Source organism: Monodon monoceros, unplaced genomic scaffold (genome assembly GCF_005190385.1).
Source record: "Monodon monoceros isolate NGI ecotype Baffin Bay Population unplaced genomic scaffold, NGI_Narwhal_1 Super_Scaffold_16, whole genome shotgun sequence".
In the NCBI taxonomy this organism is placed as follows: domain Eukaryota; kingdom Metazoa; phylum Chordata; class Mammalia; order Artiodactyla; family Monodontidae; genus Monodon; species Monodon monoceros.
In genome coordinates, this window is record NW_021703772.1 from 45549788 (window position 1) to 45572770 (window position 22983).

General features: G+C 32.9%; 1 protein-coding gene across 1 annotated transcript in view; it reads right to left on the reverse strand.

The window, feature by feature from the left end:
* GULP1 (GULP PTB domain containing engulfment adaptor 1) overlaps positions 1-22983 on the reverse strand; it is a 237084-nt gene that overhangs the window by 24701 nt on the left and 189400 nt on the right. The gene's annotated exons all lie outside the window — the stretch shown is intronic.

Below are 22983 nucleotides of genomic sequence, written 5' to 3' on the forward strand. Positions count from 1 at the left end.
CTTTGAATCAAGGAAAACGGTAACATGAGGTATTCCAAAAGGGCGATGTCTAGGGGTAGACATAGTAAATGAGCAAAGTAGTCTATGCTAACATAATAATTCAAAGCCTACCCATGCACAACATAAAAAAGAAATGTTTTGGCAATTAAATGAATAGCTGTTGAAGTTGGAAGCAAGAGTCCTATCCAACTTCTCATCTCTTTTATCATAGCATTTTTTTCCCTAGCTTGTTTTCCTCCCTTCTTCAAATATTTAGTGCCTATTATATAAAAGCATAGTGCCAACTGCAGTTTTTCTTGTTGCTTTGCTACTTATTTCCTTTTCTTATCGAGGAGGGTTTATTAAGCCTGGCAGTAACTTGAATGAGGTTGGCTGGGTAGTGTCTGTGGAAAACCTGATGGATGCCCTCTCTAAAGGAAGCAACTGCTTGCTACTCAGTTCCAGTTAATTTTTGGCTTGTGGAAATGAACATTTCCAGCCCAGAGTTGTCGATTTTAAATATGTGAGATGAGGTCAGAAATCTGAATATTCATATGGAAAGCTCCCAATTTTAAGTGACAGTAAACAATATTTTTGTAAAACACAGTGCCGAATGAGCAAAATATATCTGTCACCTGAATTTGGCCTCATAAACAATTATCAGTCTCTGGTCTATTAACTAGAAACTGCCACAAATATCCTAAGTCCACCAGCTCATTCCTTCTCCACTGATATCTCAACTGGCATCACAGTGTCTTACTGGGAACAGTGTAAACAGTAAATAAAGATTTATTTACTTTATTAACATTATAAGGAAGTTTGGTAAAGGCATTAATTGATTTAATGCATCAGAAATATTTCATATTTAATATAACACCTCCAGATGACATAACAACTGGTAGCAACATTAAATCTTGAAAATGCCCTGCTTTCACTAATCTATTGCAAATCCTAAAATTTTGTGAATCCTAGGTGCAACATAAATTGAAAATATGCTTTATTAATAAAGCTTAGATTACTTAAGACACTGTTATTTTTGTAGTTCACTATTCGTTTAAAAAGGCATTTAGCCATAAAAAGTATTTATAGTGTTTAACCCAATAAACCAAAAAATGCAAAATATATGCCTAAAATTATATGAGAACTATCTGTCTTACAACAAAGATGGAAAAGAAAATAAGCTATATTAAGGAATACTAAAAAGTTAAAATGAGTTCAATGTGTCTTCTTAGTAAGACAATGTGTTTTCCTCAAATACTCAAGGTGTACAGGACAGAAAATTGTTTAAATGGTAAAATGGTTGATTCATCACTAATAACATTTGACTTCATTATTAATTATTTGTTTACAATAATATTTTTTTAAAATCCATAGTCTCTTTTTATGGTAAGACATGTCTTTTTAATTAAGATAGCACTTATCTCCCTGGTAATTATTCTCCATATATTACCTCACTTGCTTCTCATGACTCTGTGAGATGGGGGTTATTATTATTCCCACAATACTTATGCAACTGCAATTCTGTGAGGTTGTACAACTTGCCTAAAATCTGATACTTAGTTATAGGAGAACCTGGATTCAAATTCAGAATATCTGACTCTACAAGCCTCACACTTTTGGGGGGTAGGGGATAAAATTTATATATAATGAAATGCACAGACCATGATTGTACAATCAGGTGTGTTTTGCCACATGTGTTTTGAAACCTATATAACCACCATATCATTAAAGATATAGAATATTTATATCATCCTTGAAAGTTCTCCTATGTCTACCTCTAGTCAAATCACATTTCTTACGGGTAACCGTTGCTCAAATTTCTCACCATAGATCAGTTTTACCTGTCCTTGTATCTATAAAAATGGGCCATACTGTATATATTCTTTTGTATTGGTCTTCTTTTTTAGTTTCTCAGATGTTACATGTATCATTCGTTTTATTGCTGATTACTTTCCATCCAGTGAATATACCACAAATGATTTTTCACTTTTCTATCAAGGGACATTTCTGGTGTTTTCAGTCCTGAGTTATAAATAACCTGTTACAACATTCTTGTAAAATCTTTTTGTGTACACATGTTTTCATATCTCTGGGTAAATACCTAGAAAGAAATTGATAAATCATAGGATGGGTCTATGTTTAACATTATAAGAAACTGCCAAACTGCTTTCCAAAGTACCATTGTACATACCCACCAGCAGTAAAAGAGTTCTAGCTGCTCCACATTCTCACCAACATCAGATATTTACATCTGTTTAATTTAGTTATTTTACTGGATGAGTAATGCTATTGCAATGTATTTGTAACCTGCATTTCCCTGTTGAATAACATATTAGCCCAGTTTCATGTAATCATTGGCCTTTGTTATCCGCTCATTATGAACTCCCTGTAGACAGTCTCTTGCCCATTTTTTATTAGTTTTCTTGTCTTTTTATTATTGATATTTAGTTCTTTATATATTCTGGATACAAACTCTTTTTCTGATATATGTATGTGACTTGCCATTTCACTTTATAATACTGTTTATAGATTAATAGAAAATGTTTATTTATAATTAAGTCCCACATATCATTTTTTTCTCCCGCTATATTTAGTGCTTTTGGGGTCATTTCTAAGAAATCATTGTCTACTCAAAGTTCATAGAGAGATTCTCCTATGTTTAATGAAAGTTTTGCAGCAGGCTATAAAAGCTTCTAATTTTGTATCTATTATCCATCTCAAGTTATTTTTATGTAACATAAGTAAGAACTAATTTTTAAGTATTATTTTTTCATATATTTAGCTAGCTGTTCCAATACCAATTATCAAAGACTTCTTTTCTCCATTAAATTGTCTTGTCACATTTGTGGAAAAATCAATTGACCACGTATGTGTGGATATTTCTGGTCTCTACAATCTAGTTCGTTTATTATTTATCTACCATTACATCAATATCACCTGATCTTGATAACGATTTCTTTGAAGTACCCTGTGAAAGCAGGTAAAATGTGTCTTCCAACTTTGGTCTTTTCTTTCAAGATTAATTTTTCTATTCTGCACTGTTTTAATTACCATATTAAAAACAAATTTTCTATTTCTACCAAAAATCCCATTGTGATTTTGATAAGGATTGTATTGAATATACATATCAATTTGGTGGAATTGACCACTTAACTAAATTGAGCCTTCCAACCTATAAATATGGTATCTCTCTCCCATTATTTTAGGTCTTCTTTAATTTCTGCACTAGTTTGTTGATTTCAGCATACCTTCTTCAAAAAATCCTAATTATTTCATGTTTGTTCATGCTTTAGTAAACAGATTTTATTTTTTCTAGTAGACAGAAACAATTTTTGTATATTAACCTTGTATCTTATGATTAAATTTGCTTCATAATCATAGTAATTTGTAGTTTTCTTTGTAAAAATTCATATTACATCTGTGAAAAGATAGTTTTACCTTTTTTCCCAATCTTTATGCCTCTTGTTTCTTTTACGAACTATTCACCATCTAAGACATCTAATACCAGGCTAAACAGAGGTGGTGAGAATAAGCACCCTTGCCCTGTTCCCAATCTTAAAGAAAAGCGTTCAATAATTCACCATTAATTTTGATGTCACCTGCAGGATTTTTAACATCCTTATTGGAATAAGAAACGTCCCTTCTACTCCTAGGATATTATGAATTTTATCATCAATTGGATTGAATTTTGTGCTTTTTCTGCATCTATGTGATTTTTTTTCATAGAACTTAACAGTGAAACTATCTGGGTCTGTTATTTTACTTGTCAAGAGATTTTTTAAAAAATTTAATTACACATATATTCAGATTTGTTATTCAGTTTCGTTAAATCAAGTTTTTCAAATATTCATCAATTTCATCTTACTTGACAAATTTACTGGCATAATAGTTATATAATATTTCTCTCTGTATCCTTTTAAAGACTGTAGCATCTGTACTTATATCCACTCTTTTGTTTCTGGTATTGGTAATTTGTGCTTTCCTTTATTTTTGTCCTTGATCTGTCTTTTTAGAGGATCCTTATTAAAGAACTAACTTTTAGTTTATTAGTTTTCTTTATTGTGTTTTCAACATCGTCGATTATATTATTTATTGTTATTTTTACCTTTTACTTTGTTTTAAATTTGTTCTTATTCTAACTCCTCAAGATCAAGAGCATGATGATTACTTTTAATCTTTTTATCTTTTCTCATAGAAGCATTTAAAGCTATAAATATCCCTCTAAGTACTGCTTTAACTGTCTTTTACAAATTTCGATATTTTGTATTTTGTTGTTATTCAGAGAAAAATAATCTAATTCCTCTTGTGACTTTCTTTGAGCTATTATCACGTGAAGTGTGTTTTGATTTAAAACATTTTGACAATTCATAGTCAGAGAATATACTCTGTAAAATTTTCAATTTTGAAATTTACTGAGTCTTAAAATATGGTCCAGGATATGATGTATCTTTGTAAACATTCCACTGCACTCAAAGAGAAAGTATACCCTGGAAAAGCAAGAAGAACTACAATCCTGCAGCCTGTGGAATAAAAACCACATTCAGAGAAAGATAGACAAGATGAAAAGGCAGAGGGCTATGTAACAGAAGAAGGAACAAGATAAAACCCCAGAAAAACAACAAAATGAAGTGGAGATACGCAACCTTCCAGAAAAAGAATTCAGAATAATGATAGTGAAGATGATCCAGAACCTCGGAAAGACAATGGAGGCAAAGATCAAGAAGATGCAAGAAATGTTTAACAAAGACCTAGAAGAATTAAAGAACAAACAAACAGAGATGAACAATACAATAACTGAAATGAAAACTATACTAGAAGGAATTTATAGCAGAAAACCTGAGGCAGAAGAACGGATAAGTGACCTGGAAGACAGAATGGTGGAATTCATTGCTGCAGAACAGAATAAAGAAAAAAAAAAAGAAAAGAAATGAAGACAGCCTAAGAGACCTCTGAGACAACATTAAATGCAACAACATTCACATTATAGGGGTCCCAGAAGGAGAAGAGAGAGAGAAAGGACCTGAGAAAATATTTGAAGAAATTATAGTCGAAAACTTCCCTAATATGGGAAAGGAAATAGCCACCCAGGTCCAGGAAGCACAGTGAGTCCCATACAGGATAAACCCAAGGAGAAACACGCCAAGACACATAGTAATCAAATTGGCAAAATTAAAGACAAATAAAAATTATGGAAAGAAGCAAGGTAAAAATGACAAATAACATACAAGGGAACTCCCATAAGGTTAACAGCTGATTTCTCAGCAGAAACTCTACAAGCCAGAAGGGAGTGGTATGATATACTTAAATTGATGAAAGGGAAGAACCGACAACCAAGATTACTCTAACCGGCAAGGACCTCATTCATTCAATGGAGAAATCAAAAGCTTTACAGACAAGCAAAAGCTAAAAGAATTCAGCACCACCAAACCAGCTCTAAAACAAATACTAAAGGAACTTCTCTAAGTGGGAAACACAAGAGGAGAAAAGGACCTACAAAAACAAACCCCAAACAATTAAGTAAATGGTCATAGGAACATACTTATCAATAATTACCTTAAAAGTGAATGGATTAAATGCTCCAACCAAAAGACACAGGCTTGCTGAATGGATACAAAAACAAGACCCATATATATGCTATCTAAAAGAGACCCATTTCAGACCTAGATACACATACAGACTGAAAGTGAGGGGACAGAAAAAGATATTCCATGCAAATGGAGATCAAAAGAAAGCTGAAGTAGTAATACTCATATCAGATAAAATAGACTTTAAAATAATGTTACAAGAGACAAGGAAGGACACTACATAATGATCAAGGGATCAATCCAAGAAGAAGATATAACAGTTATAAATATATATGCACCCAACATAGGAGCACCTCAATACATAAGGCAACTGTTAACAGCTATAAAAGAGGAAATCGACAGCAACACAATAATAGTGGGGGACTTTAACACCTCACTTAAACCAATGGACAGATCATCCAAAATGAAAATAAATAAGGAAACAGAGGCTTTAAATGACACAAGAGACCAGATAGATTTAATTGATATTTATAGGACATTCCATCCAAAAACAGCAGATTATACTTTCTTCTCAAGTGCGCACGGAACATTCTCCAGGATATATCACATCTTGGGTCACAAATCAAGCCTCAGTAAAGTTAAGAAAATTGAAATCATATCAAACATCTGTTCTGACCACAACACTATGAGATTAGAAATGAATTACAGGGAAAAAAACGTAAAACACACAAACACATGGAGGCTAAACAATACGTTACTAAATAACAAAGAGATCACTGAAGAAATCAAAGAGGAAATAAAAAAATACCTAGAGACAAATGACAATGAAAACACGATGATCCAAAACCTATGGGATGCAGCAAAAGCAGTTCTAAGAGGAAAGTTTATAGCTATACAAGCCTACCTCAAGAAACAATAAAAATCTCAAATAAACAATCTAACCTTACACCTAAAGGAACTAGAGAAAGAAGAACAAACAAAACCTAAAGTTTGCAGAAGGAAAGAAATCATAAAGATCAGAGCAGAAACAGAAACAAAGAAAACAATAGCAAAGATCAACAAAACTAAAAGCTGGTCCTTTGAGAAGATAAAAAACATTGATAAACCATTAGCCAGACTCATCAAGAAAAAGAGGGAGAGGACTCAAATCAATAAAATTAGAAATGAAAAAGGAGAAGTTACAACAGACACCGGGGAAATACAAAGCATCCTAAGAGACTACTACAAACAACTCTATGCCAATAAATTGGACACCTAGAAAAAATGGACAAATTCTTAGAAAGGTATAACCTTCCAAGACTGAACCAGGAAGAAATAGAAAATATGAACAGACCAGTCACAAGTAACGAAATTGAAACTGCGATTAAAAATCTTCCAACAAACAAAAATCCAGGACCAGATGGCTTCACAACTGAATTCTATGAAATATTTAGAGAAGAGCTAACACCAATCCTTCTCAAACTCTTCCCAAAAATTGCAGAGGAAGGAGCACTCCCAAAGTCATTCTATGAGTCCACCACCACCCTGATACCAAAACCAGACAAAGATACTACAAAAGAAGAAAAAATTACAGACAAATATCACTGATGAATATAGATGCAAACATCCTCGACAAAATACTAGCAAACAGAATCCAACAACACATTAAAAGGATCATACACAATGATTAAGTGGGATTTATCCCAGTGATGCAAAGATTTCTCAATATATGCAAATTAATCAATGTGATACACCATATTAAAAAATTGAAGAATAAAAACCATATGATCATCTCAATAGATGCAGAAAAAGCTTTTGACAAAGTTCAACACCCATTTATGACAAAAACTCTCCAGAAAGTGGGCATAAAGGAAACCTACCTCAACATATAAAGGCCATATACGACAAACCCACAGTAAACATCATTCTCAATGGTGAAAAACTGAAAGCATTTCCTCTAAGATCAGGAAAAAGACAAGGATGTCCACTCTCACCACTATTATTCAACATGGTTTTGGAAGTCCTAGCCATGGCAATCAGAGAAGAAAAAGAAAAAAAAGAATACAAATTGGAAAAGAAGTAAAACTGTCACTGTTCGCAGATGACAGCATACTATACATAGAGAATCCTAAAAATGCCACCAGAAAACTACTAGAGCTAATCAATGAATTTGGTAAAGTTGCAGGATACAAAATTAATGCACAGAAATCTCTTATATTCCTATACACTAATGGTGAAAAATCTGAAGGAGAAATTAAGGAAACTCTCCCATTTACCATTGCAACAAAAAGAATAAAATACCTAGGAATAAACCTACCTAGGGAGAGAAAAGGTCTGTATGCAGAAAACTATAAGACACTGATGAAAGAAATTAAAGATGATACCAACAGATGGAGAGATATACCATGTTCCTGGATTGGAAGAATCAATATTGTGAAAATGGCTATACTACCAAAAGCAATCTACAGATTCAATGCAATCTCTATCCAATTACCAATGGCATTTTTTACGGAACTAGAACAAAAAATCTTAAAATTTGTATGGAGACACAGAAGACCCCGAATAGCCAAAGCAGTCTTGAGGGTAAAAAACAGAGCTGGAGGAATCAATCTCCCTGACTTCAGACTATACTACAAAGCCACAGTAATCAAGATAATATGGTACTAGCACAAAAACAGAAACATAAATCAATGGAACAAGATAGAAAGCCCAGAGATAAACCCATGCACCTATGGTCAACTAATCTATGACAAAGGAGGCAAGGATATACAATGGAGAAAAGACAGTCACTTCAATAAGTGGTGCTGGGTAAACTGGACAGCTACATGTAAAAGAATGAAATTAGAACACTCCCTAACACCATACACAAAATAAACTCAAAATGGATTAGAGACCTTAATGTAAGACTGGACACTATAAAACTCTTAGAGGAAAACATAGGACGAACACTCTTTGACATAAATCACAGCAAGATCTTTTTTGATCCAGCTCCTAGAGTAATGGAAATAAAAACAAAAATAAACAAATGGAACCTAATGAAACTTCAAAGCTTTTGCACAGCAAAAGAAACCATAAACAAGAAGAAAAGACAACCCTTAGAATGGGAGAAAATATTTGCAAATGAAGCAACTGACAAAGGATTAATCTCCAAAATTTATAAGCAGCTCATGCAGCTCAATAACAAAAAACAAACAATCCAATCCAAAAATGGGCAGAAGACCTAATAGACATTTCTACAAAGATATACAGACTGCCAACAAAGACACGAAAGAATGCTCTACATCATTAATCATTAGAGAAATGCAAATCAAAACTACAATGAGATATCATCTCACACCAGTCAGAATGGCCATCATCAAAAAATCTAGAAACAATAAATGTTGGAGAGGGTGTGGAGAAAAGGGAACACTCTTGCACTGCTGGTGGGAATGTGAATTGGTACAGCCACTATGGAGGTTCCTTAAAAAACTACAAATAGAATTACCATATGACCCAGCAATCCCACTACTGGGCATAAACCCTGAGAAATCATGTACCAAAATGTTCATTGCAGCTCTATTTACAATAGCCCGGAGATGGAAACAACCTAAGTGTCCATCATCGGATGAATGGATAAAGAAGATGTGGCACATATATACAAAGGATTAATCTCCAAAATATATAAACAGCTCAGCAGCTCAATATTAAGAGAAACAATCCAATCCAAAAATGGTCAGAAGACCTAAATAGACATTTCTCCAAGGAAGACGTACAGATGGCCAAGAAGCACATGAAAAGCTGCTCAACATCGCTAATTATTAGAGAAATGCAAATCAAAACTACAATGAGGTATCATCTCACACCAGTTAGAATGGGCATCATCAGAAAATCTACAAACAACAAATGCTGGAGAGGGTGTGGAGAAAAGGGAACCCTCTTGCACTGTTGGTGGGAATGTAAATTGATACAGCCACTATGGAGAACAGTATGGAGGTTCCTTAAAAAACTAAAAATAGAATTACTATATGATCCAGCAATCCCACTACTGGGCATATACCCAGAGAAAACCATAATTCAAAGAGACACATGCACCCCCAATGTTCATTGCAGCACTATTTACAATAGCCAGGTCATGGAAGCAAGCTAAATGCCCATCAACAGACGAATGGATAAAGAAGCTGTGCTACATATATACAATGGAATATTACTCAGCCATAAAAAGGAACGAAACTGAGTCATTTGTTGAGACGTGGATGGACTTAGAGACTGTCATACAGAGTGAAGTAAGTCAGAAAGAGAAAAACAAATATCGTATATTAACGCATGTATGTGGAACCTAGAAAAATGGTACAGATGAACCGGCTTATAGCGCAGAAGTTGAGACACAGATGTAGAGAACAGAAGTATGGACACCAAGGGGGGAAAGCCGCTGGAGGGTGGGGATGGTGGTGTGCTGAATTGGGTGATTGGGATTGACATGTATACACTGATGTGTGTAAAATTGACGACTAATAAGAACCTGCTGTATAAAAAAATAAATAAAATTAAATTAAAAAAAAAGAAACTATACTCTGTTGTTGCTTGGGATAATCTAACATGTCAATTAGATCAAAGTGGTGGATATTATTTTTTCATTTTTTGTAAGTTTATTTTTTTCAATTTCCTCTGTCAATTGCTGAGAACGGCATTAACATCTATGACTATGGGTGTCAATTTGTCTTTTTCTACCAGTAATTGTTAGATTTTTCTCCTTCATTTCTTAAAAATCAGTGTTATTAAATGAAACACAGTGGTCCTTTAATCTTTGTGGGCTTTATCTCAATGTTTGGTAATATTCCTTGCCTTGGAGTCACCTTTTTGATATGAGTATAGCCACACCAACTTTCTCACACTTACTGCTTGCATGGCATATGTTTTTTCAATCTTTTGTTTTTTACCTATATTTGTCTTTATATTTAAAGTGTGTGTTTTCTAGAGACCAAACAGTTGGACAGTTTTAAAATTGCTGCCTGATAATCTCAGCCTTTGATTGGTATATTTTTACATTTATGTTGTTTTTTATTTTCTATTTGGTCCACCTGCTTTTATGTTGCTGTTCTTTCCCTGCCTTCTTTAAGTTTCATTAAAAAAATTATTTTCCATTACATTTTCTCTATAGGCTTTTAGCTATACGCATTTGAATTACTTTTAGTGGATTGCTCTAGTGATTACAATATGCATCCTTAAGTTACCAGAGTCCACTTAGAGTTAATATGGTATCATTTCACATAAATAATAACACCCTTGAAATAGTGTAAGTCTATTAAGTCCAATAGTATACATCCTTTGTGCTATTACTGTCATTTGTTAACATCATGATACAAGGCTACAATTTTTGCTTTAACCAGTTCTGTTTTAAAGAATGGATATTTAGTCACAATTTTTCCAGTGCTTTTTTTTCTTTATCCTTTTTTGCACATTTGAATTTCCTTTTTGTGTCATTTCCCTTTAGGTTAAAGAACTTCCTTTAGCATACCTTGAAGCACAGTTCTGCTAGTAATAAATCACTCCAGTTTCAGTTATCTCAAAATATTTTGACTTAAATTTTGAGCCTTCAATGGGTGTAAAATTCTGTTATGATATCTCTTTACTTTATGCATGTTAAAGGTATTGTTATATTCTCCTCTGGCCTCTACTGATACTAATGAAAAGTCAGCTGCCATTCATACTACTTTTTTATCTGTATGTAAAGATATGTCTTTTTAAAAATTTTCTGGATGATTTCAAGATCCATTCATTCCCTCAATCATTCTCTTGCTCTCTCTTTCTCTCTCCAACTCTCTTATAGATAGTCTGTGATATAATTACAGGTAGTTTTCTTTATAATTTATTCAGCTTGAAGTTTGTCATATTTCTCAAATCTGTAAATTGACAATTTTCACCACATTTGGGAATTCTTCAGACAGTACTTTTTTTCTTTCTTACCTTCTATCTCCTGTCTTCTTGTGATTTTTGTTTCACATATGCTAGAACTCTATCTTGTCCACAGGTGATTATGGCTCTGTTATTCAATACTATTATTATTATTTATATTCTCTGTTTGTTTGATTGGATAATTTCTCTCATCTATCTTCCAGATTACTGACCATTTTTTCTGCCATCCTAAATCTGATGTTAAGCTTATTTTTTTTCTTTTCAGCTATTCTACCTAACCATTTAATTATTTTTTATATTCGCTATTTCTATGCTGAAATTTTCATGTTTACTTATTACTACCTTCTTTTCCTTTAATTCCCTGAATATATGTATAATCCACGTTAAAGTCTTTGACCATTACAGATAAATTTAAAGTTTCCTTTAGCTCTTTAACTTTAATCTTGGTCCCCTCTAGTCTTCATGGAGGTAACAACTATAAGTTGTTTATCATTCTGGAGGTTATGGGTTTTATATATATTTACATATATGTATATATTTACATATGCTTTAAGGATAATAATACTAAAGTTTGATTATGGGAGCAACCTGTAAGTCTAAATTTCCTCATTATATATTAAATTCAGTTATATCAGTTATATTCATTTTACCAATAATAATATTAAATATTAATCATATTAACTTTGCAAGAAACACAATGTTCTATATTAGAAAATAATTATTTATTGCCATAAACATGTAATATAAACTATTAAAATTCATCTAAAATCATATCCACAAATCTATGACAGAAATGACATACTCTAATGGTTTTTCACTGGCTGTTTAGAACAAAAACATTTTGGTTATATATGAGACAGATAGCAAAAAAAAAAATCCCCAATCCTACTAAGTTAAAGAAGTTTCCTTCTTTTCCTATTTTTCTGAGATTTTTTAACCATGAACGGGGATTGATTATTTTCAAATATTTTTTAAAACATTGATAGGATCATATACTTTTCTTCTTTAGCCTGTTAATATGGTTAATTATATTGTTGGATTTTTTGTGTTGAATAAAACTTACATCCCAGGAACAAACTCTACTTGGTCTTGGTGTAGAATTCTTTTATATATTGCTAAATTATATTTAATATTGTGTTAGAAATTTTTGCATCTATATTTCTGAGGGATATTGGTCTGTAGTTTCCTTTTTTTTGCACTATCTTTACTTGGTTTTGGTGTCTGGAAAATAATAGTTTCATAAAATGAATTTGGGGAATTCTCTCACCTCTTCTATTTTCTGGAATAGCTTGTGTTGAACAATGTTAACTCCTCTTTAAGCATTTTATGGATTCTTCCAGTGAAACTATCTAGGACTGGAGATTTCTCTTTTAATAAGTGTGAAATTATAAATTCAATTTCCTTTATAGTTACAGGGCTATTCAAATGATCTAATATTGGGTGGTATGTGGTAGTTGATTATAGCACCCTCTTATTATTTTTTGATACCTGGAGGGTCTTCAGTGAAATCCTTGTTTCATGCCAGATATTGGTAACTTGTGTCTTTTTTTTTTTCTTCTTTTACTTTGCCAATCTTTTTTTACTTTGCCAATCTTAATTGAACTTTTGTTACTTTTATGATCTTTTAAAAAAAAGCTCTTTGTTTCACTGATTTTCTCTATTGTTTTTGTTTTCAACTTCATTAATTTTCTTCTCTTATCTTTCTTATTTTCTTACTTTTGCCTACTTTAATTTGATAAGTGCTTGAGCTGGGAGCTTCGATTATTAATTTGAAACTTTCTGCTTTCAAATATTTTAACTTAGTTGTTAAAATTTCTCTCTCAAAACTGTTTTAGCTGAGTCACATAAATGCTGATATGTTCTATTTCATTTCTATATAGTTCACACATTTAAAGTTTTTCTTCTTAAAGATTCCTCTTTAACATACGGAATGTTTAAAAATGTGATGTCCTTTTTGACATATGGAAAAACAAAACTTCCAAGTTTTTGAAGACTTTCCTGTTATCTTTCTGTTATTAATTTTTAGGTCGATTTCTTTGTTGTCAGAGAACCCATGCTTTATAATTTCAACTCTTTTAAACTTTTGAGGTTTGCTTTGTAGCCCAGGATATGGTCTATTTTGGTACATGTTCCTTTGGCACTGGAAAACAATATGCATTCTGTTGTTATTGAATGAAGTTCTCTTTAGTTGCTAATTAGATTCCATTGGTTGCTGATGTTGTTGAGTTCTATATTCTTGATGATTTCCTGTCTAGTTGTTCTATTAATTTTAAGAAAAGTGGTGGTGAAGGCTCCAACTATAATTGTCTATTTACCCCATATTTCTTTTCAGTTCTATCAGTTTTTGTTTCATTTATTTTGCAGCTGTGTGATATGATCATGTAAATTTAGGATTGTTATTCTTCTTGGTGGTATGACCCTTTTATCATTAAATAACGTCCTTCTTTGTCTCTGATAATTTTCTTTGCTTTGAAGTGTACTTTATCTGATATTAATACACTTACTTGTGCTTTCTTAGAATAATTTTTGCATGATACATCTTTTTTCATCATTTTATTTTTAACCTTCTTATATCACCTGTATCATTATACTTGCAGCAAGTTTCTTGAAGACAACATATATCTGGGTTTTTTTAAATCTACTCTAGCAATCTCTTTTAATTAGTATACTTAGACCACTTAAATTTAATGTTATTTTTGATATATTAGAGGTTAAATTTCCATTTAATTTTTTTCTTTTCTGTTATTTCTATTTTTTCTCTTTCTGTTTTCTTTTTACTGAATTTCTATGGGTTTTTAAAACATTTTTACAATAAAATTTTGATTTACCCATAGTATTTTAAAATGTATCCCATTTTATAATTTTTTTAGTGGTTGCTCTGGAATTCACATTATATTTATACAACTTATCACAGTCTACTAATGCTGTAATTTTTCCAGTTCAACAGAGGTGTAGAAACCTTACCTCCCTTTACATCCCTTCAACTTTCCCTGTTTATAATATAATTGCCTTACATATTTTCTATATATTCATTTAGAATCATATCAGAAAGTATTTTTTGCTTCTACTGTCAATCATAATTTAGAAAACTAAAGATTTACCCACATGCTTGCTTATCCTGTTCTTTTTTCCTTCCTCATGTTCCAAGATGCCTTCTTTTATTGTTTAGAGAACTTCCTTTAGCCATTCACTTAGGGTAGATCTGGGAGTGACAAATAATCTTAGTTTTCCTTCGTTTGATAAGTTTTTGATTTCTCTTTAATTTCTGAACTATATGTTTTTTTCTGGATATAAAATTCTGGTTTGACAGCACTTTTTTTTTTTTTTGCACTCAAAAAAATACTGTGCTACTTCCTTCTCACCTTCATGGTTTCTAATAAGGAATACACTGTCATTTGAATTGATGTTTCTGCTATAGGTAAGGACTAGTTTATCTCTTGCAGCTTTCAAGGTTTTTCTGTCTTTAGTTTTCAGAAGTTTGATTATGTATAATGTGACTTGGTGTGGAATTAGTTGGGTTTATCCTATTTGGAGTTCATTCAGTTTCTTGAATCTATAGGTTTATGTCTTTTGCCAAATTTGGGAAGTTTGCAACTATTATTTCTTCATGTGTTTTTTTCAAGGCTACCTTTTTTTCTCTCTTTCCAGGACTCTGATGACACATGAATGTTAGATATTTTGTTATAGTCCCACAGGTCCATGAAGTTCTGTTTTTTGCTTTTGTATTGTTTTGTGTGTATGCCTGTGTGTACATGTGCGTGTGCATACATATGTGTATGCTTATTATCTCTGTGTTGTTCAGATTGGGCATTTTCTATTTTTTGATCTTCTAGGTTGCTGATTCTTTCTTCTGTCCTCTCCCTTCTGAGCCCATATATTGCGTTTTTTATTTGACTATCGTATTTTTCAGCTCTAATATTCTCAGTTGGGTTTTCTTTATATCTTCAATTTCTTTGCTTTGATTTTCTATTTCTTTGATAATACTTTCTACTTTTTGTCTCAAGTGTGATTGTAATGGTTTATTTTATTATTTTTATGTTGGCTGGTTTTGTTACCAGTTACCAGACAAAAATTTTGTCTGGTAACGAATATCTCTCTCATCTCAGTGTTGAGATCTATTGGTCATCTTTTTTCATTTAGTTTATGTTCCAATTCTTGATATGATGAGTTATTTTCAATTGAACCCTGGATATTTTAGATATTATGAGACGCTGGAAATTATTTAAACTTTGTGTTTGGGTGGCTCTCTCTGACACGGTCCCAGTAGGGGAATGGGAATGGGAGAGCATTGCCTCATTACTGCCTGGTGGGGATAGAAGCTTAGCTTCCTTACTTGGCCTCTCTTCATTACTGCTTAGCAGGGCTGGGTACTCTAGCTCCCCACATTATCCTCATTGTCACCATGGAGGGAGACTCATTAACACAACATGTTAACAAAGTAGTGAACTCCAGTCTCATGGCATGCTAAGAGGGGCTTCATCTATCTTTCAAACTCTCAACAATTTCATGGAAGTACTGAAAGGATAAAATATAATGAATATATAAGACAAGGCCCCTGGAACAGGTCACAGTTTGGGAGTAAGATAGCATGACTGGATACATGTTACAATGGCAATTCAAGGTATTAAATCTCAATCCTGATTCTGTTATCTCCTAGCTTTGTAACTTTGGGAAAGTCACTCAACTTCTCAAGCTTTGGTTTCTTAAAATAAGAGGAAGAGTTGTGTTAATTGGGCCATAATTTATTTTCCTGTTTTAATTTTCAATAACTAGGAAATAAGAATTAGAGAGGATGGCATTTCAAAATTCTGCATATATATAAAATCAATTTTATGAATATAGACATTGTTATAATTAGAGCAAATAAAACTTTGAGGTGAAAATGATATGATGAAACTTTGAGGAAACATGTCCTCTTTAAGCTAATGAAAGTGATGCCAACTTATAGTTGGAGAGATATCTTGGATCCTTGCTTTTCAAAGCTCAGACTTCCATCTACCTGCAGCAGAATCACTTGGTGGACTTGTTAAATGTAGATTTCCTGAGCTCCAGCACGAATCAATATGAACTTATTTTTTGTAGTGGGAACCAATGAGCTGTATTGTAAAGGGTCCTCCATTATGCACACTAATGGCTGTGAGCCACTGCTGTAGGCTTCAAGAAAATATTTTCAACCTTCAAGAAAAAAGAAAGCTAATATGGTATATCCAGAGAGGAATAATGGGTCAAGGAACTGAAATTCTGGAAATCAGTTACAAACAATTATGATCAGGGAGTAACAGAGTTTATACTTTGAAATCAATAAAAGTACATGGGAATTCTAGCAAGCTTATATTTTAAATAATCATGTAATAAATTTAGAGATCAAAGAAAGATAAAACATGTGACATAAGGTTATAAGAAGACTAGTATTTATAATGGACTTGGGTTACAAATATTTCAAAGGGCCCCAAGGAAGTTTATTCCCATGTGTAAGACAAGAAAGAAGGGCAACTGAATTTACTGTTTGTCATAAGTGGTAAAAGGTTATAATATCTTACACATAGAAGATATTCAATAAGTATCAACCTTAACCTTCTCAATCACAGAGAAAACATTTGCAAGCAATTATGGTTAAGAAGCATTTGGGACATTAAACATAATGCATTCATTCGATAGGATACATTTCAAAAACAACTTTTTAATTTCATATAAAATGCCACATTGTTCACATAATATTGTCTTATATGGATAAGCATATTTTTCTGATGAGATGTTTCATAATATTCATCAAATTCTCAAAACATGTTATGATGTGGAGTAGCTTAGCACATTAGTTTGCCTGTTTAAAGAACTACAGTTTAAAAGATACAGATAATAACTTGCTCTATCTTTTGTAAATTTGTCCACATAGTCTTTTCTTTAAGGAAAAAATTCATTGAGCATCTATTGTTCACCTGACGCAGGAGTTACATGGACAAATAAAAGTATTTGTTTTTAAGAAGCTCACGTACTGAAACCAGAGAAATAAATTATATAATAGTGATAATATTAGTCCCTGCTATTTTTGACAGTATGAAAAATGAGCAAATAAATAAATTAAGTTTCTTTCTGTCTAAGGCAATCATGTTGTTGAGGTTAGATGTTCTTCCTCAATTAAAGCTATCAAAGGCTACAATGTGTGCTTGGAATTCACATCTTATGTTTTATAACAGGACCTCGGACTAGGTTATGATTAGCATTAGCTTATGCTTGTAGTCAAGACATTGGGTTTTCCTTAAGATTCCAGATGATTAAAGAACTGTTAGTGAACTTAACTTTGGAATTCTCTAATTGTTCTTACTTGCTAAGAACCTTAGATTACATTCTCAAGCTCATACACAGGCACACACACACGCCCATACAATTCTACCACCTTTCATTATATTAAGTTTTCTGAATAATGAAAATCAAGAACCAGATTTTCAAAGTACTGGAGACTTTTTTGAGAAGCCATACACATTTCATTTCCTGGAGTTTAAAATATTTATTTTCATCAGATCCATCACATTCCAGAAAAAAAAAAAAATCAATACTTTGGTCGCAATTACTCTTTTGCATTATATGCATATTACTAAATCGTATTTGAGTTTAAAATTTCAAATAAATCAAGTGATTATAAGACAAATGTATAACATAAGCATGACATTCTAAGAAAAGAAATTTGCATGAAAGCTTGTGCCCATGAACATGAGAATTTAGTTAAGGATGAAATCCTGAAGCATATTCTCATGACAGGATGAATCTATTAGTGTAGTTAAGTATTTGCAGACCTTATTCATTTCCAAATACTTTACTAATGTCAGAAACAAGATAATTCCTGGCTTGTAGAGCAGAACAAACCACCCTAAAACATCTGGCATACTTACACACTTTTCACTGTCAAATACATAGCACAAATGTTTATTTGACTCAGAATCTTTGCATATGAAAGTGAATATTCTCTTGTCAGTTTTATCATCTGCACAAAATGATATTCTGTGAAGCTGGCAATTGTGTTGAACTTCCTGTGAACACAGATGAAAATAAACGTAGTTGAAGAGATTTTTTTTTCCATTTTCTGCTATACCAGCTGTGCTAATAACATACAACTTATGAAACATCATCTGTCATTCCTTGATTTTATAATTACATACACTTCAAACTTAAACAAACACGTAATGAGATAAACCTCCTGAGTCAGGATTAAACTAAGATAGTCATTTCAATAGCACTTAGAAAAACAGAAGGGAAAAGAGGATCAGAGGTTCTTGGGCTTCCTGAGCTACAGGGGATTCAGAGACCATTACTTTAAATTGTGCAATTTTAGTTAGGAGGATATTGAGGTCTAGAGAGATTAAGATGCTTCCACAAGGCTATAGAATTAGCAGAACCCTTTTTAACCAGAATACTTTTCATTTTATCTTACTGCTACAAACATTACAGTTTAAAACATAACTTCATTTGTACACAATTTCATATGAAACATGCTACATATTACATGTCTTCATGGTAACTCATACACTCTTGAAACTCTTCTGTCTAAGGAAATCATCCTTGCAACTTCTGTAATGTTTTCCATTGGAGCAATGAATGAAGACGATCTAGACATCCAGCTTCTAAATTGCTGAATCAACCTTGTTAATCAGTAGAAAGATAAATACTGCATATATATATATATATATATATATATATATACACACACACACACACACACACACACACACACACACATCATATACTGCAACTATAGCATCTGTCACTACATCCTTCCAAGTTCAGGGTTTGACGTGCCAGCTTGCTGAGATTTTCTCTATCACTCTGATTCACATTACTGCCCTTCAGACCGAAAATGAGTACATATGACAAGTTAAACAAATAAATGCTAAGAGAATTTGTCTACAGCCCGCATTCCTGACTGCATACAAAACAAATGGTAAGTCATCAAAGGGTTGTTTGCAAGCATGAAAATTAAAATGAAGCTGTATACTGTATGATTGTAAACAGCTTACTAAGGCTTCTGATGAAGTCATCTTTCCTCTCTTGTGGTTAGTGCTGAGATGGACACTGACCACGTTTGTCTGAGACTATCCTTCTCCTACACTTTGCCTGATTGACCAGTCTTTTTCTCACTGGCATATCTTTGTTTTATTATTAATACAGTCAAATGATGGCCTTCAGCTGTACTGTAGCTCCCAAATACTGACAGCAAGTCTACGCCAGTTTACTAACTGTATAATCATGTTAAACATAAAAAGGACATATCATTGCTATATAATATAGAAAAATGATTCATTTTTTTCCATTTATAGGAGAAATTACAAGTATTTAACATGAAAACACATCATTTACACAGCTGGTGGTGAAACCTATGCAGTTCCTCATTCACTCACCAACCAATGTGATCACAGAATGCCTTTGGTTATGACAGTTGGGTCTTAAGTTTTGTTTAGACTGGCAAGAGGTACCTTTCTACGAAAGAAGACCAGGGTGCTGAAACTTATAATTTTATTACTTTTGTGAATTTTTGTTGTTGTGATACATCTTTATGATACAGTACTGATTTCTGGTGAGACAGGATAAAGAGACTCAGGAATACAATTAAGCACAGTGAGAACACAATTATCCTTTAACACTGACGATATATTATTGGAGTTGGAACAAAACATAAGTAAATCCCCAATTCACCTATACCACCTTTTTCCAGTAACGCAAAATCTCCATTTGGAGGACAAGTGAGAAAAGCAAAAGGGGAACAGACACAGGAAGAAAGATATTGGAGTCAACTGAGATTGCTTTTCACTTCCATTTTCATCCATCCAAATGGTATAGAAAAATGGTCTATTTTCTATCAAGTCCATTTGGTTAAGAATAAATTTTAAATATATAAATATATTTACTATATAAATGTATAGCAAACATGTATGTTTTACTATAAATAAATTTATCTTAGGACCATCATATTTAATTATTTTTTTCCTAAATTACAGCTTATACCCAAAATAAAATATATGATAGATTATTTCTGATTCACTCACATCTCCTCAAATAGTGGTTCCTAAATGCATATCTGTGAACAGGCTGTATCAGAGTCACCTGGGGAGGTTTTCTTGTTTTTTATATTATAGATACTAAGCCTTGTTCTGTAGATTCTGAATCTGAAAGGCCTGGGTGGTCTCCAGCAAGTGGCATTCTCAGGAGCCTCCTAGGGGCACTAATGCCCAGAAGAGCTGGTAATCCCTTTTTTAGATTACCTATATGTTTTTATGGATTCAAAAAATGGTATATTCTATAATAGGTAAAGAGTCAGACACTCTATATTCACATGTGATATATGAGTAAAGGGTCAGTTGCTGTCTATCCATATGTAATATAATAGAATTTATAAGACATTTCAAAGATTTTAAAACTCCAAGATCACTCTTCAAGTCTGGCAGGGATGAAAATAGAGATGTTTCTTTCTGGTTAAAAGTTTGGAAAGCTTACTTTTTTGGGAAAAAATTAAATTTGGTCTCTTTAAAATGAGCTATTAGATATAGGAAATTGAGACTTTGGGACAGGGAAGAAAAGCATTGGTGTTATTGATTTGGGTAAGAAATACCATGAACAAAAGTCAGTTGGCTAATCACAGAGTTGAATCCCAACTCACTGATGTTTTGTAAGTGGGGTTTAGGTTGGGAGAGGCATAGAGATTTGACAGTAAAAGTTTAGGGAACATAATGATACGGTTGACAGGTTGAAAACAGGAAACTCATTATTATGGGAGTCTTATTATGTGGGCTCCAGAATCACAAACGGGTAACATTTGCTACATATGCATTTCCCATGATCTGCTTCTTTGTGTCTTTTTAAATACACGCACACACACACACACCACATACTAAATCAGTGTTAGTCATCTTGCAGTATCCTTAAGTCTCTATATTTTGTGATTTGTAAAGATATGCCATTATTAAACTGTTGATTCTAAACACTAATGACGTTCTCTTTATATACTGCATTTAATCATATTTGTATTTTCTAAATACTTAAATTTTGTTATTCATTAATGAACAATTTGAAGCATTCTAAATGTTCAATAATAGAATGGTTTAGTAGATTATAATTTATAGATTATGGTACTGGTGAAATTTTTATAGCTTAGGATATATTATGGGTAGACTTGAATCAAAACGAACAAGAACACATGTAGATGATACATAAAGTGTATTATCAGCCTTACATATTTCAAGGTGTGCTTTGACAAGTCCTAAAATTCATGTAAAAGATTGAATTAATTACACAGACATACATTCCAAAAGGGATCTATATGGTTTAGAAGAAATAAACAGGAACATGGTCTACAAATGACTTGTTCTACCTGGACATTTGCCACTATATATCCACTTAGTTTAAAAAAGGAAATACAGTACTAGGATTGTTTTTCTTTTTAATTGCATATAAGACTACACTTTGGTTGCTACATTTTTGACTACATTGTCACTCTATAACTTACTGCTTCCTTAGCCTACTGTTCTTTTGTAACTACCATCTGCCTAATGAGTTAATCTGAGCCATAATTTCAACTGCCTTGTTTCCCAGCAAACCGTATATATATACATGAGCTTGAATAGACCAGACCTCCCACTATCCTTTCATCACTTCTTTTGTCTGCTTTCAGCCACCTCAGCAATAGTTACTTTGGGATAACCATAACAAAAGTGGTCTCCAATTCTTTGTTTTTATTTAATGTTGAGTGTGGAGAATAGAAGGAAATTAGAACAGTTGAGGCAGGTCTTAGATTCTTGGCTTGAGAGGCTTGAAAGAATGTAATTGTTCTTTATTTTGGAATTGAACAATAACTGTGGGTGCATCCATGCCATTGTCCAGTTGTCCTAAAACATATTATAAATGCAAAATTTCCATGGCAATTCTGATTCTGTAGGCTAAGATAGTATGTGGGACTTATTTTTGCAAATGTCTCAGTTATTTTTGATGCAATTTAGGTGAAAACAATTACATCCACAGTAAGTACATATTAATAAATGTGAATCTAGAATAGATTATATTTTCCAATTTTTTTCCATTGGATATGTAGGGGGGAAAGCTCTCAAATACAAGAACCTTAAGTTTACACTGTGTTATGGGCTGAATTATGTCCCCCCCAAATTTATATGTTGAAGCCTTAACTCCCCATACCTTAGAATGTGACTGGGTTTGGAGATAAGGCTTGAAAGAGGTGATTAAGTTAAAATAAGGTCATTAGGGTCAACCCTCATCCAATCTGACTGGTGTCCTTAGAAGAGGAAATAAGACATACAAAGAGACAGGAGTATGCGTGCACAGACAACCATGTGAAGAGGCAGCAAGAGGGCAGCCATTTGCAAGCCAAGGAGAGAAGACTCGGAGGAAACCAAGCCTGCTGCTGTCAGCTTAATCTCAGATTTCCAGCCTCCAGAACTGTGAGAAATAAATTTCTATTGTTTGAGCCACCAGGAATGCGGTATTTTATTATGGCAGCCTTAGTAAACTAATACACACTGATTATGTCTACAGGCAATAACAGTCAGTCCAGGACATTTTAATAAACAGCATACAGCTTTTGTCTTCTTTCATACTCAGTGAACCACAC